The following is a 14,804-nucleotide window of genomic DNA, read 5'->3' on the forward strand; positions in this document are numbered from 1 at the left end:
GGCAGCCCAGTCTTTGCATGAATCTCCCGGCCCCGACCAAGGCGCCACCCCCAGCCAGACCAGGGTGAGGCGAGGAGAGCCCTGGGGTGACTTCTGTCTCCACCTGCGGTAGAGCTGTCCCCTGCCCCCTCAAGGCCAGCTCTGTCCCCAGCCCCCAGAGACCTCTCGCTCCCCCCCTCAGCTGGGGGTGAGGCTCGGGAAAGGAAAGGGACCTCTGCAACGTCCCGAGGCCGGGAGGTGAGGGAACGGAGGCTGCATCGTCTGCACCGTCCCCTCAGCCCCCATGGCCCTGGCCCTTCTGCCTTTTCCTGCAGAGGCCTAAAGAAAACAGCGAGAAAGGATTCCGGTGTGGAGCCCACAGGCTGCCCAAGCCAGACCCCAGATCGCGAGCCTCAACTCCCCTTCCACCTCCCGGGGTGCATGCAATGGGCCGCCAAGCTCTGACGCTTCCTCGCCGTGGCATCCTGCAGTTTCTCCCACTGCCCTGCTCTCCCCTCATCACTGTTCTACCTCCGGCCACCTTCGAATCTCACCTGGGAGAATGCCACAGCCTCCTCCCTCCCTGCCTCCACCCATGCCAGCCTCCAAGCTCCAGCCAGACCACAACCTGCCTACCACCATCCATAGCTCCCCAGTGCCCTGTAGATACCTATAGGTACCCTGGTACCTGACATGCTGGCAGCCTTGACCCTGTCCCTTCTGCCCAGTAGCAACGGTGCCATTTATGAAGTGATTACTATGTGCCAGGCAAGGTCCTAGCAATTCCCATGCGCTCTCGCTCATCATCACACCCTGTTTGTTTTCTGCACTGAGATGCCTGTGATTCCCCCACACTCTCGTGGACATCTTGCACTTTGGGTTTCCTCTGCCGGGGAGGCTCATCATCCTTTCCCCCACCTGACAAACCCCTGATCTGCTCTAACAGCCTCTTCTCTGAGGAGCCTGTCCGTGCCGCTGCAGGAAAGATGGTATCTGGAGCTACTCATGTGCAGTCTTACTCTCCTGAGCTTCTGGAATCAGAACCACACACTCCCTTAGTGGCTCCAGATCCAGCCTTTGAGCTGAAGGCAGAGAGGTGTCTGGGACCCACATCCCTGCCTCCATGACCAGAGCTCCTTTCCAGCTTGGGGAACTGTATCAGTTAGCTACTGCTGAGTAACAGACCACCCCAAAGTACCTTCAAGCCTCAAAGTGCCTCCAACCCCAAAGTGCCTTCAAACCATAAGCATTTATTCTTGCTCATGAATCCATGGATGAGTTGGGCAGTTCTTCGGTCTTAGCATCTCCTGTCAGCTGTTGGTCAGGTAGGTGGCTCTGCTGGTCCTGGCAGGGCTAGCTCACGGTTTTTGGGGTCAGCTGGTGAGCAGCTGGTCTAGGATGCCTCGGGCTGGGTGACTGGGCTCTAGCCGTGCTGTCATCCCCCAGCAGTCTAGCTCAAGCTTCTTGAAATCAGATGGGAAGATGTCCAAAAGCAGAAGCTGCCAGGCTCCTTGCGGCCCAGGCTTACAGCTGGTGCTGTGTTAGTTCTGCGACATTCTACGGAGCCAAGGAAGGTCATGAGTCCAGCCCAGATCCAAGGGGGTGGAAATAGATTCACCCCTTGACAGGAGTGGTGAGTCACATTGCAAAGGCTGTGGATCCAGGGAAGGGAATAATCTGCAAAGAACTGATCACAAGGCTAGTGTGAGGGCATTCCCATCCACTCCCCAAAGAGGAGAGGGCTTTGGCGCTGATGACGTGCAGGGGCAGGTGCCATCAGAGCCTCGGCTGCCCTCCCGCGGCCTGAGCCAACCTGGAGACTTCTCCCCGCCCCCCACACCCATCGTCAGCAAGTCCAATGGCTTCTCCCTCCAAACATACCCCAGTCTGACCATTCTCCCTGCCTGCACCCCACCAGCTGTTCGTGTGGCCAGGCTGGCTTGCTCCTCGTCCCCCGCGTCCTCATCTTTCTGGGCGCACACACTGCTCCGCTCTGGTCCCGTCTCCCTTAGGTGAGAGTGGACACATGGCTCTGGACCACCGAGGAGCGGCCTGGCCCATCGCAACCTCCACCCTCCTTCCCTTCCGCTGACTCAGCGCAGTCACCCAGGGGCCAGGGCCGCGGAGCCGCAGAGGGGAGGGCCCTGGACCCCTGAGGGGCCGCTTGGAGGAGAGCGGCCACCTGCTGGTCAGGAACATGTGTGGGCAAGAAAGCAAGGTCTGTTGTGGGAAGCCCCTGAGATCCGGGGCTTCGCCTGTGACAGCCCAGACATTCCACCCCACGCTCTGGCCACGGGGCCTTACTTCTGTTCTCCCAACACGCCACGCTCCACCCTGCCTCAGGGACTTTGCACGTGCTGCCCGCTCTGACGTTTACCTGGCTGGCTCTTTCTTGTCTATGGGACTCAACCCAGAGGCCCGCCACATCTCCACCGTTTTTGTTTCTTTGTGCCACTTTCCCTTACCTGAAACGATATTTCTCCTTTTCAGAGTCTGTTTTAAGTATAGTGAAAACCATGGATTCTGGAACCAGGCAGCCTGAGTTCACATCTCTATTTAGCAGCCGTACATAGAGAGCAAGTAACTGTGCCTGTGCTTCCCCCTTCTACCAGGGGCACAGCGGCAGGGTTACCACGCCCTTAGATGAGTGGACACATGTAAACTGCAACGCAGAGTGCCTGGCTCCCGGCAGGCCCCGAGGCAGGGTGAACTCGGCCTATTAACACGTTTGTGGAGCTTCTCGGGAGCAGGGCCCTGTCTGTCTTTGTGGCCACCGGGTCCGCAGCGGGCAGCACTCAGTAGGGGGTTAACAAATATGTGCTGGTATGAATGAATGAAGACTGAGAGCCCCAGACTCTCCCGGCCCTCGGCCTGGGCCCGGGCTGGGGGGCAGGGGCGGGCCCAGGCGGGCTTCTGGAGGGCGGGAGCCGGAGAACAAGAGGGGGCTTGTCCTGGGAGCCGCCTGCCTGCGTGGGGGCCGGGCTGGGGGGCGTGGAGACAGCTCGAGCCCCCTCGACGACGCAGTCACAGGCACATCTGCTCCATTGACAGGGCGGCCGCGGGTTGCCACAACGACGCTCCTGGGCCGGGAAGAATGTGCTAGAGACGAGGCGTGAGCTCTGCAGCCGCACCCCACCCCCACCCCAGCTCAGCGCCCCGGGCGGGCGCGTCTCCTCCGACCCAGAGAAAAGTGCCGCGCCCCGCGCACACGCACGCACCTGCAGTCACCCCCGGACACCGGGGGAGAACCCCAGGGCAGGCCGCACAGCCCGGGGGGACCCACGCAGCCGCTGCACAGAGCAGACCTGCACCAAGGGAAGCACCCCACAGCCGCCCCGCCCGAGCCCCACGACCCCCCCAAGAGGCACAGGGTTACACGCGCGAGAAGGCCGGCACAGATGCAGGTCACGGGCCGGACCTCGGGTCACCATGGTCCCTTGGCGCCTGCTCGACTGCAGCCCCCCAGTGCGCGCGTGTCTGTGTGTGTGTGTGTGTGTGTGTGTGTATTTGGGGTGGGGAGTGGTTGGGGGCATGCGAGTCGGAGGGAGGCCAAGCACCCCCTCCGGGATGAGGCACCTTCAGACGGGAGACCCCTGGGTTTGAAGAAAGCCCCTGAGCCTGCGTGCACCCCTCTGAGGCTCCGGCCCTGCCTCTCAGGGGCCCACCATGAGCCCCAGCTCTTGGCCAGAGGTGCTGGGCTCCAGCCCCAGCTCAGCCGCTCTTTGTGGGGAGCAATCACACGAGGTGCCCCCTTCCTCTGAGCCCCAGCCTCTTCACCGTGGTGGGCTGAAGCTGTTTGGATCCCAGAAAAAATAGGTTCTTACAGTTATTCCATTCCATTGTAAGCAGGCTCTTCTGGTGAGTAAAATCGTAAGCTGCGACTCGCCCCATGCAAGGTGGTCTTAATCCTCCTCCTCGGCCCCTTTATAAGAGAACGAAATTCAGACAAAGAGAGAAAAAGCCACAGAAGCGACAAAAGCAGAAGCTGAAAGCCACGAAACCCGGAAGAGAAGGGAGAGCCCAGCGGCCGCCGCCACGTGTCCTCCCACGTGGCAGAGCCTGGAGCGCGCAGCCGGGCTTCAGGCAGGAAGCGTGGCCTGAGCACGCCTGGATTTGCACGGCGTTCTCAGCCTCAGAACCGCAAGGCTGTCGACTAACGAATCTCCACTGGTGACAGCCAACGCCCCCGACGGTGTCTGCTTGAGCAGCTTTCGCGAACGGCGCCACCTCCCCGGGACGTGCTGTCAGGCCAGGCCGCAGATGACCATTCACGTGGGCCCCAAACCGTGAGCTACACTCACCCCCGCCCCCCGCCGGGGCCGGAGGGGCGCCAAGGGCTGCGAGGCCCCTGCCGGAACATTCCTTAGACAGTGATTCCCAAAGTGAGGCCCAGGGCCCTCTCTCGGGAGGCCCAGGCAATCGAAGGGTCAAAGCCCATTTTCCTGATACCTAGATATTGGCCTTTTCCACATCCATCCTCTCCCGAGCGGACTGTGGTGTTTTCCAGAGGCCACACAGCGTGCGATACCGTAACAGACAATGTTAAAGGAAGTGACAATCTGGCTGACTTCTAAGAAGCCACACGTTGACAAGATTTGCAAATAGGTAAAACAGGGCTGCTTTGACACTAAACTTCTTGTTATTGATTTAGAACATTTTTTATTAAAAATGTTATTTATCGAAACAAAATGGGTTCATTATTATTTTGAAATCAATTAACCAGTAAATATTTATTTTTCCCCCATAGCTTTAGTTTCCATTACTGTAAGTATCGGTAGATAAAATCCATATAAACAACAGCTCTCGGGGTCTGCAAACATTTTTTTAAATGTTAACGGGCCCTAAGGCCTAAAATTTGGAGAGCTCCTGCCTTAGACACATTGCTAGCAATTGATTATAATGCTTCTGCCCACCCAAATTCAACAACTACAAAAAAATAGGGAGCAAATATTAAGTGCTTACTGTATGCCAGGGCCCATTCTAAGGCTTTGTAAGGGTTATTTCATGGCCCCCTGACTCCTGCCCTATGTGGCAGGTACTATCAAGACGGATGAGTAAACTGAGGCTGAGCTTCCAGCATCGAGGAGGTCGCTGGACCAGGAATGGCAGTCACCGCTGGCCCCAAGAGCCCCACCCCTAAACCTCCCACGGCCCCGGCCACTCCGGTGTTTTTGAGTCCCTCACTGGGCCTAGAGTTGCCAGAAAAACTACAGGATGCCCAGCCAAAAGTGAATTCCAGTGGAGCAACCACAGCGACAAAATGTTCACAGGAACTATGTCCCAGATATCGCACGGGACAGACACACACAAGTCATTCACTGTTGATCTGAAATTCAAATTTAACTGGTGTCCTAGATTTTTGTTTGCTGCATCTGGCAGCCCTCACTGGGCCAGGCCCAGCCCTGGGTGCTGACGGCCCAGTGATGAGCAAGGCAAGGCCGGTCCTGCACTCTCTCCAGCTGAGTGCTCCGGGGCAGTGCCTCCACCCCTCCAAGCTGAAGCTCTCTCACCAGTCAGAGGCAGGTATCACGGTCCCTCTGCTTACAACAGAGGCGGGGGTGCTAAGTGGCTGTGGGGATCATGGCTGGGTGTCCCCGACTCCCACAGCCAGTCAAAACTACTTGGAGAGGCTCCCACCAGAGATGCCCCAATCTGCTCACCACCGCCCTCCCCTCCACCCCTCTGCCTTCCCATCCCCACCCCCCTACCCCTCACCACTGAGCAGCCGTGGGGTCCCAAGGATGCCCTGCTTCTCACCCCCGCTGGAGGCCAGGGTCCTCCCGCAGGGCAGGACTTGGGAGTTTTCACCCGGCCACAGGCTCTCAAACATCCACAGGTCCCCTGGGGCTCCCCATCACAGTGACACCCCTTTTACAGGCGAGGGAACCGAGGCTCCAGGGGCTGACGTGGCTTGTCCCGGGTTGACTGCCAGAAGGAAAAGGTGAGCTGCGGGCTCGCCAACCCCCCGCCCTCTCCCCCAGCCCCCGCCCCCGTGGCTCCCCACCCCACTTGGAGAGAACGTCTCGGCTCCCAGGGCACCACGTTTAGCCCTGGAGAGGCCAGGTGCTCCAGCCGGGTTTCTCCTTTCCAAAGGAATGCCTCCCTCTGCCCAGAGCAGCCTTTACCTACCTGCTGCCCCCACCTGCTGGCCGTCACACCTGGACACCTGGACGGTGGCCGAGAAGTGACTTACAATAGATGCCCCAATACGATCGTTGCTGCTGGAAGGCAGCCACGGCTGTGGCCCACACCTCACATCCGTCAAGGAAGCTGCCGCGGTGAATCAGAGAGCATTTCGGTGGAATTTTTCACTTAATAGGTAATTACTTCCTTGAGTGAAATACTTTCCCCGCCAGCCTGGCCCCAGAAGGCTGCTGCCTTCTATGCTTTTGAACATTTTTTTTACTTTGACCTTTGAGAGGATGATCGATTCATGTGGTTAAGCACAAACTACAGGCAAGGAAGGGACAGGGTGGCAGGAACCCCTGGCAAAGTGTATTCGGTAGGAAATATGGATTGGACTTCAGATGGGGGATAGAGTCGCTAGGAGTGTAGGGCTTGTATTCAGACACTCGTGAGCTGTGTGATCCTAGACAAGTTTCTTAACTTCTCTGGGCCTGTTTCCTCATCAACTATTGAGTGCTCATGTGTACCAGACCCTATTCTAAGCACTTTTTACATTTTCCTTTAAGTAGCTCTAGGAGGTAGGTATTGTTACAGGCAAGGAAACTGAGGCAAAAAGCTTAAAGTGACTGGTCCAAAGTCACACAAACTTTAGAAGGCCAAGGTAGGATTCAAACCCAGGCCCCCAGGATCCAAATCCTCAGGCCACTCTCCAGCACTCCGCAGGATTGCCTGTCGGAAACTGAGGTCATCCCTCCTTCTTCACCGGGTCGCGTGAGGATTTAAAGGGGTAAACCATACAAAGTGTGAGAGCAGCACCGGGCACAAATATCAGCTATTCATTACGCCGTCTGCCAGGCCTGATTTCCTCGTGCTGTGTGGGGTGGGAGGCGTTGTTCCTCTCTGGACCTCAGTATTCTCATCTGTGAAATGGGGGGTGGGGGACGGTCCCTCCCCAGACGGCCACCAAGAGGCCCCAGGGGGCTTCCAGACGCCCTAGCCCACGCTGCCCAGCACCAGGGCTGCACCTGCGCTTGCAAAGCCATGCCTCCTGCTCCTCCACTGCCGGGTCCTCTAGAAGCTCGGCAGGGACGGCAGAAGAGGGAGAAGGAAGAGAGTCCCATTCAGCGCAGAGGAGGAGGGCACCACGGCCAGCAGGGAAGCCCGCTGCCCGCTGCCATGAAGGAACAGAGACTGAATTTACCTTCCCGCCTGACACGGCAGAAAATGTATGAAATAGACATTCTCGAGACTTCAAGCAAGGTAGGACCGCGGTCCCTGAGAGACGGGAAATAAGTGAGGTGAGCCCCGTGCTCGCTCCGCTTACTGCCTCGAGAGAGTTTCCAGGCTGCGGTGCTGGGAGGGGAGCTGGAGCAGAGCCCAGAGGCCTCCCCGAGCTGAAGAGATGGAGATGGAGGTGCAGGTGGGCAAGGCCGCTGCGGCTCACAGGGCGGAGTGCCAGCCCGGAGTAGCCGCACAGGGAGAGCCGTGGAGATCTGCAGGGCACCCTCTCGAGGGTCTGAGCACCCACCAGGGCACGTGTGGGGGAGCCTAGTGAAGGCCAGGGGGAGACCCCTCCAAAAGGACTGGAGGAAGGAGTGCTTATCATCACACAGGCCCGTTCCGACCAGCCAGACTGAAAAACTCACAATTCTTAGGGCAGTGGACAGAAAGGTCTAGCCTCAGAGGGAAATAATCACCCCTAGACTGAGCTCCAGGCCCACTACCAACTCGCAAAAGCAAAGCTCCAAAGAACCAAACTGTTTCCAAATAATGTAACTGCATCTCCAAATAAAACTCAAGGAGGTAAATAGGAATATGAAAATATCTGGTACCCTGCAAAGTAAAATTCACAATGTGTGGCATCTCCTCAAAGATTACCAGGCATGTAAAGAGGCAGGAAAATACCACCCATGAGGAGAAAAATCGATCAATCAAAACCAATCCAGAATTGACAAAGATAGCAGAATTAACCGAAAAGGAAATTTTAAATAGTCATTATAACTGTATGCTTTGTGTTCAAAAAGTGAAGGAGACACTTGGAAGATATTTGGTAGGGGAAAAAAGATCAAATAAAACTTCTGAAAATGAAAACAATGGTGTTTGAGATGCATAAATAAACTAGGTGGGAGTCACAGCAGATTAGACATATCAGAAGATGAGTGACTCAAAGACAGTAATAGAAGGTATCTAACCTGAAACTCATGGAGAAAAAAGATGAAAACTGCACGGTGAGGGGTGGGACAAATTCAATCGTCCTAATATACAAGCAATAGGAATCCCAAAAGGAGAAGAGGAGGAGGCAGAAAAAGTATTGGAAGAAATGCTGGCAAAAAAACATCCAAAACTTAGTGGAAGCAATAAACCCACAGACCCAAGAACGCAATAAATCCCAAGCAAAAGAAACACAAAAACGTAGCAAGGCACATCACAATCACATTGTCCCAAACCAACAATAAAGAGGACACCTTGAAAACAGCCAGAGGTTTAAAAAAAAAAAAAAAGTATGTATAGAGGAAAATCCTTATCTATCGATAAGAGTGACCGCAGATTTACCATTGGAAACAATGCAAGTGAGAAGATAGTGGAACATCTCTGAAGTACTGGGAAAATAAAGTCAACTTGGATTCTGTATCCAGCAAAAATATGTCAAACACAAAGGCAGAATAAAGACCTTTCCAGGCATTCAGAAACTGGAAGAATTCACTGGCAGTCCCATAATCCAAGAAATGCTAAAGAATGTCTTCAGGCAGATGGAAATTTGAATTTACACAAAGGAACGAAGAGCATTGAAAAAGTTTACCTGGGAAAATGTACAAGGTTATTTTTCTTATTATTTAAATATCTTTAGAAATAACTGTTTAAACAAAAATAATAATAATTTAATGTGGGTTTTAGGCTTTAGGCAAGGAGGATGAGGCTCAGAATAATTCTGAACCTCATTCCAGGTTTGGGGAACTTTGCTTGAAGCTTAATAGCTTGGTATTCTTTTTTGAAGAAATAAAAGCATAGTAGTTGCAAATACTCAAATATATCTATATAGATATATATATGACTATATGCCTATAGAACAAATATATTTATGTGGAATCTGCCTGGAAAGGTATAGGGTGATTTTCATCAGGCAATGGAATTTTTAAATTTTGTCTTCTTTTTGCTTATCTTCACTTTGTCATTTTACTTTATTGAATAGATACTGATTTGGTGCAAAAATTTAAATTACTTTAGGAAGAATAAAACCCTGAGTTTCACTGGGGTGTGGGAACTGCTTTCCTTTCTTATCATTTCTTATCAACCTCTGCCTTGGTCTGAGTAGGCCCTAGTAAATGCTTGTTGATTGAATAACAGAATGGGACATGGCACACTCCACTCCAGCTGTCTAGAAGGCCCTTCCACCAGACATCAGCATGACTCACCCCCTGACTTTCTCAAGGAGTGCCTGCTTCCTTTCAGGCCCCATCTCCCTTCCCCTGCTCTGGGGTCTCCACGTTATCACTTATGATATAACTCGTTTATTACTTTTATTGTCTATCTCCCTGTCACCACCAGAATGAAAGTGTTAATATTTTGAGGGCAGAGGTTTGACTCCTTTGCTTTGTGTAATTTTTCCAGTGTCTAAAATAGTGTTTGGCATGTAGTAGCTGTTCAATAAATGCTTGATGAATGAAGGAATGACTTTTACTCTGCCACCTAGGACTCTCTAGTCTTGGACCAACTCCTTGATCCCTCTGAAAAGGGTAGATGGTATGGCAGTCACACTGCTTGCAAATATCTTGCAGGCACTAGTAGGATTGTACTTCCTGCCTTCTTGGAATCAGCCATGTGATTTGAATTGGCCATTTAGAGGAGAGGTGATGTGGCAGATACTTCAAGACAGATTCTTTACTCTCTTTTCCGATGGCACAGAGAATAGCTGACCCATTTTGGACATGTAACATGAGTGAAAAATAAACTTTTGCTGGGTTAAACCACTGGGATTTGAGGCTTTTTGTTTCTGCAGCCTAACCTAGCTTCTCCCGGCTGATGTCAATGGCACTCTGTGGGGCTGACAAATCTAATTCTGCAGAGAGCTTGCACCTGGCTTATTCCCCTTTGCATTGGGGTAGGAGGATGGAGTGGACTCACGGCTTAACAAGTACAATGGGCTGTGAGTATTGTGTGCTTACTGCATGACAGGCAGTGTTCCAGCTGCTTCACATGTGTTGCCCCATTCATTTCATCCTCACAGCTACATGCTACTGCTGTCCCCCCCTGGAGGAAGGAAGAGGTGAGATAACTCGTCCAAGATGCACAGCTGTGAAATAGCAAAGCCGGGACTTGAACCCAGGCAGTCTGTGGCAGCGCCTGCCACCTTAACCAATGAGCCACACCGTTTGTTCTGTGCTTCTGGCTCTCTCCATTTCTCAAGTTGCTGCCCACCACCCCCATCCCAGCTGCCAGCTTGCTGCAAGAAGAAGGCTTGAAGCTTGGAACCAGGCTTTACTTCCTGTTCGGTCTGCGCCGAGGCTGAGGGCAGGCGGATGCCAGGCTCCAGCTCTCTTGGCCAAGGCTGTCGTGTGGGAGAGGGTCTGCTGGCTCCGCGAAGGGCTGGGGCCCCACCCGTGTCTGTGTGTCGTTAACATCACGCTCCTTTGCTCTGCCTCCTATGCGCTACCCCAGCCTCCATCCCCACTGCTGGGCTCTTTCATAAAGAGCACAGAGCTCCTGGTCTCTGACCAAATAGCCCTGATGGGGGGCAGAGAAGGTCTCCTCCCCTGGGCCGACTTGTCTGGCCCCTGCATTGGATAAGGAGGAACGTGGAGGCCCTGAGAGGGGCAGGGCTTGGCCGAGGCGGCACAGCCGGGAGGGAGCTGACAGTCTGCCTGGGTTTAACTTTTGCAAAACCAGTGTCTGTGATTAGACACCCTGCCTCTGAGGAAGCCTTTCTCCTTTAAATTTGGGGCGGCCCTGGGTGATTTCCCCCTGAACCGGGGAGGGAAGGAGAAGGGGAAACAAGAATTTGTTGCTCCAGGAGCCTGACACAAGGAACCTCCTTACAGCCTCTGAGGCAAGTCCCGGTGTGTCTGTGTCACAGGCGGGGAGCACCCGAAGTCAGGGGGGCTGCTCAGGAGAACCAGGACCCTCCCCCGGGCGCCTGAAGGTGGCCAGGCGCTTCCTCTGAGACCACGTCCCCCTCGCACCCAAGCCCGGTGGACGGCCCTTGCGCGTGGTCTGGGGCCTCGGCTGAGCTCGGGGAAGGCAGCTTTCCCCTGGCTGTGTGACTCGGGCCAGAGCGGCCCCTCCTGAGCCTCAGTCTCCTCAGCTGCAAAATGGAGCCGCTCACGGCTTCTTCGCGTTAAGGGCACCGCTCTGGGCCAGCCAGGGTAGGAGGCGCTAGATTCGTGCCCCTCGGCTCCCAAAACAGGGGCCAGGCGGCCCCCTCCTCCAAAGAACACCCCGGAAGGCCTCACGCCCCGCGCATCGCCTGGAGGACCTGAGTGAAACTGTCCTGTGGAGACATCCGGGGGCAGAATTGCCGAGGCACGGGGCGGGCGCGACTTGATTTGGTAAGGACGGGGGAGCGGCCTCGCAGGTCGGCTCCGCCAGGGCCATGCTTGCACCGCAGGTCCCGTGTCCCCCGCCGCCGTGCCGGCCCTTGGCGTCACCCAGCTGTCTTCTCCGCCAGCCAGTGTAACCTGACAGCTCGCCGTCTTTCTAATTTGCCCTTCTCTGCTGACTTGGGGAGTCTGCCCTTTTCTTCACACATTTCTTATCCTTTTTTTGACTCCTTCTCTGTAAATTTCCTATTCACACCTTTGACCCATTTTCCCACTGGGGTTACCAGCTGAAAAAACTTTTCTAAAAAGATGGAAGCCACCCAAGTGCCCATCAACCGATGGATGGATAAATAAAATGTGATACAGACATACAACAGAATATCATTCAGCCCATAAAGAAGGAATGAAGGCCTTTCACGTGCAACGACGTGGGTACATTGACGGCGTCATGTTGCGTGAGATAAGCCAGACACAGAAGGACAAATACTGTATGATCTCACCGATTTGAAAAAATTAGAATAAGCAAACATAGACTCAGAACCTACAATGTAAGTTACCACGGGCCAGGATGGGGGTAAGGAATGGGAAGTTAGGTCTTAAAATGTACAGGGTCCTATTTGGACAGATTTTGGTAATGGATGGTGGTGATGGCAACACAGCATTGGGAACACAATCAACAGCCATGAAATATGTATCTGAATGTGGTTAAACGGGGAAACGTTAGGTTGTATATACAGCAACAGAATAAAAAAAATTTTTTACATCCATGGGACCACAACTACACAAACAGCAAACCCTACGTCAAACCGTGGCCTCCAGTTAATAGTACACTTACAAAGTGTGCTTTCATCATTGTGACAAATGTTCCACACCGACGCTAGCTGTTAACAACAGGGTGGCATTTCATGCGTGACTATTCTGCAATACCTTTTCCAGACTTCCCGCCTGGCCACACTTCATGCCCCTTGGCTGGCACCTGCTGGCTTGGGAACTGCTGAGCTCATTCCCAGCCCGGGGGACTCGCCTTTTCTGGGACCTCGCATCTTCCCACCGCTCCCTCTGTTTCTCCAGGTCTCCGTTCCGAAGTTGCCACCATCGTTACCCACTGCCGCTCTGACCCCTGCTTGACTTTCCTTCCTGGAACTTACCAGTATTGGATGTTAGGTTGCACAGATTCTTGTTCAGTGGCTTTTAGAGGTGAGGAAACTGAAGTGGCCAAGCCCCTGGCAAGCAGGGAATGGCCCTGGCAGGGTCCCACGCCTTCCCCGCACACACTCAGGCAGAGCCTAGCCCAGTGTTAGGACAGGCGCACCTGCTCTTCCAGGGCCCCCACGGCTGATTCTAACTCCCGGTGGCTTAATCAGCACAAGGAAAGATGATGAGAGTTGAGGCAGCGCGGCTGAGAGCCATCCACCAGCATCTGTGCCCACTTCCTTGGAGAAGGGAGCGCTGTTGCTGGAAAGCAGCTGCCCAGCCTCTTACTGCAGGCACAACCCCCTTGCATGTAGGAGAGGAGCAGGGCTGGCCTTGCCAGCGGAAAGTGAACAAGAGTGGGTGTGCGTCGACTTACAGACTCACGTTGACACCACCTGTGGAAGAGAGAGGAGCCCCGGGGTGGTGGGAGCCTGGGTCCCTCCTCACCCCGTGGACCACCGGCTACTGCTGGTCCACTCGTACTGCTGAAATGCAAGAAACCCCTCCACTGCATCAGGCCTCCGGCGTGCGTAGGCTTAGCTATCAGAGCAATTGTTCACAGAAGAGCAGGACTGGAGCCAGTGCATCGCACTGAGCTAGAGACAGAAATCGGAGCAGCCACGTGCCTGACCCCCAGTCTCCGTGATCGAAGGAGGCAGTTCCTCCTTCTCGGGGACATCCTGGAGGCAAATTGCCTTGGTGTGAGCAAAGGCGGCATTTTCCTTTTATGGTTTTTAATATATGCTCCCAAGTTAAAAAAAATAATATATAGACTCACATAAAATAAAAGCTGAAAGTATCCATGTCGCTTTCAACGTCCCACTCCCCAGAGGGATCTGCTGTGGCCAGCCCTGTCATCCTGCACAATGTGAGTCTTGCTGGAAGATTGTCTCCTAGAAGTGGGATTTCTGAGTCAAAGTAGAGGGGACTTGTAAATTTTTGGAGATTGTCTCCAAAGTGCCAGAAGGGCCATCGAAAGAGCCACTCCCTTTGACACTACCCAAAAGAAGAGAGCCGGGGTTGGGAGGGGCCAGGTTCATGGCACTGGCTGAACCTGGAAAAGCCCCTTGCAGGCTGGGACGGTAGTGAGCCTGCCTCTGCTGGAGGCATGCAAGGGACTTTAAATGACCACCCACCAGGACAGATGGCCCTTCCCCCATCAAGTGCTCAGGTGTCCTGGGTGACCTCTCAGTTGTTTCCACCAGGAAATTTTATTTTTGTACAAACCTTTTGGGCGCTGAACCTGGCTGCGATCTGCTCGAGGCTCCTTCACAGCTCTTCTCCCAAGTTCCTCTCCCGGGAGCTTGCTCGGGGCACTAGAGCAAACTTGAGCTAAACAACTGGCTTGAGAAGGATACTTCCCCATCCTGCTCCTGGGAACGCCTGTGAAATCCACACAAGAAACACATGTTTTTTTAGAATCAGTGCCACACTCTGTCACCAGATGTTCAGAGGCCGGGGCGCTAATTTATGCAGGCAAGTAAGAAGGAGAGAGTTGAGATCAGTTGAGCACACAGATGGGAAGGAAGCTGCAGTAGCAAAAGCGGTTTTCACCTTAGTGCTGGTAGGTTGAGTGGGCCGGGGCAGGGGATGAGAGTCCCAGCACTGGAAGCATGCAAGGAATGCATCAGGAGAAGGCACTGAGCAGAAGGAAGAGCGTCAGAACACTTAGGGTCTCTTCTGACAGTGAGATGTAATGAGCCCAAGAATCTAAGAATCTATGCTATTATTCCAAGATCTGGTAACACTGTTGAGAATTTCTCTAATCAGATTCCTGGATCCCAGGATTCTGTTTTGAAACATTCTGACCTTAACGATTCTGAGCCTCTGATTCTAGGTTAAAAGCTCCAGGGAGGCTGGACAAGGTAAGTAGGCTTTGGAATTAGGCTGCTGGCGATCAAACCCAACTCCTTATTTGTTGGATGAGACTGTGCACGTGTTACCTGGCAGTTTACTGGGTTGTAAAATGGG

The 14,804-nt window shown here is 53.8% G+C and overlaps 1 long non-coding RNA gene across 2 annotated transcripts; it reads right to left on the reverse strand.

The window, feature by feature from the left end:
- Positions 1-1,209: 1,209 nt before the first annotated feature.
- LOC131276101 (uncharacterized) lies at positions 1,210-3,897 on the reverse strand. Of its 2 annotated transcripts, none has more exons than XR_011647568.1 (2): positions 3,804-3,897; positions 1,210-1,666 (listed from the first exon to the last, which is right to left on the reverse strand). It is a non-coding gene; the product is annotated as an uncharacterized lncRNA (long non-coding RNA). The 2 variants fall into 2 exon arrangements; XR_011647567.1 differs by lacking the exon at positions 3,804-3,897 and adding an exon at positions 1,861-3,058.
- Positions 3,898-14,804: the final 10,907 nt, after the last annotated feature.

Source organism: Dasypus novemcinctus, chromosome 26 (genome assembly GCF_030445035.2).
Source record: "Dasypus novemcinctus isolate mDasNov1 chromosome 26, mDasNov1.1.hap2, whole genome shotgun sequence".
NCBI classification, from domain to species: Eukaryota; Metazoa; Chordata; class Mammalia; order Cingulata; family Dasypodidae; genus Dasypus; species Dasypus novemcinctus.